The sequence below is a fragment of the Trachymyrmex cornetzi genome, unplaced genomic scaffold, assembly GCF_001594075.2.
Source record: "Trachymyrmex cornetzi isolate Tcor2-1 unplaced genomic scaffold, Tcor1.1 scaffold480, whole genome shotgun sequence".
Taxonomy (NCBI): Eukaryota; Metazoa; Arthropoda; class Insecta; order Hymenoptera; family Formicidae; genus Trachymyrmex; species Trachymyrmex cornetzi.
In genome coordinates, this window is record NW_017299619.1 from 13,072 (window position 1) to 14,638 (window position 1,567).

Here is a 1,567-nt window from a genome sequence, read left to right on the forward strand (position 1 = left end):
ATGGTATAAAGAAGTGGGATTTAACTTGGCGTCAGTTCTTGATATCAAATCTTTTGTAGGAATGATACATATCATTAAAGTTAATATTATTTATTTAATTTGGTATTCGAATTACATGGAATTTAACTTGGAGCCAATTGTTGATATCAAATCTTTTTTACGAATAATACATAAAATTTTGATAAAAGAGTGACGTTAAATTTAGCCCATTTTTGGGTACTCGAATTTTTAACTGAATCATACGCCAAAGTACTCTATATGAAAGGACATTAATTTCATAAAAGTTTTAACTTGAGCCTAGCCACCAATTCAGAGATACAGGAGGCTGAATGTAACACTTTATATGTGAAGTCTCATCGAATAACATCAATAAAACTTTTGCAAAAAGAGTGAAACACTTCTTAAACGGATAAAATCACAAAGAATTTAGTGCTCGAAGGTTTTCTAAAGACTCTGATTATAAATACCACAGATATTCAAAATTCAAAATGGCGGATCCAATATGGCGGACGACTTTTTTAAAAACCGCTTGGATTTGAATGTAACAATCCACTCGGGAGTTTTTAGGATTGCCGATTACGAATATGAAATCAGAATTTTGAAATTCAAAATGGCGGATCCAATATAGCGGACGACTTTTTTAAAAATCTCTCGGATTCACTTGTAACATGCCGCTTGGGGTTTTTTGAGGTTTCTGATTATTAATATGAGCACGGATTTTAAAAAATCAAAAATAATTAAAATGAACCAAATAAAATAATTTTTCCATAACTGTAATAAACTAAAGCTTCTTACACAGAACAACATCTTACAATAGACTTGCGTTAAAAAACCAGCTACATTTTCTTATTGACTTACTTACTCTTATTTACAATTACGATATGCCTAATGTGTTTGCCTTACAGTGGGCTTCTAGTGTAACGATACTGATATGAATGAATGATGTTACATACGTTGAAATGCTGCTCAAATTGCATAACTGTGAAGCAAATGATCTTACAACCTGATATTTGCTTCAAGTTATTGTCTACTTAAACCGTCCTCTACAATCAGTTTATGGCACTATCTTCATGATACTTTTAAAGTGAGCTACTTCCATTCTGAAACATCATCAGTAAAGGACAGTGTTACTTTATCTTATTGTCTCATAGCATTTTAATCCACTATTTATATAAGTTTAGGTCTATTTGAAGCGTACTTATATGATGTCGTTGATGTTCAATTGTTATTCATTTTGAATTTTGAATATCTCGGGTATTTATAAAAAAGGTAAAAAAAGGCGCCAAGTGTTCATGTACCTTCCATAAAAAAAAATGAAATCAAATCTTTAAATTACGCCAATTGGAAAAAGAATATATAATTTCTTGCAACATATAACACATACTATTGTATTTTGTAAATTGCGAAAAGAACATATATTTTATTGCAACATATAACATTTAATTAACGAGACAAAATGATACGTAGCTTATCTTTCTATTCAAGAGTCTTTTATATTTGCAATGGAATACAACATTTAATCTCAAAAAATTAAAGACGAAGCATCACAAAATGAGAAAATTTTATG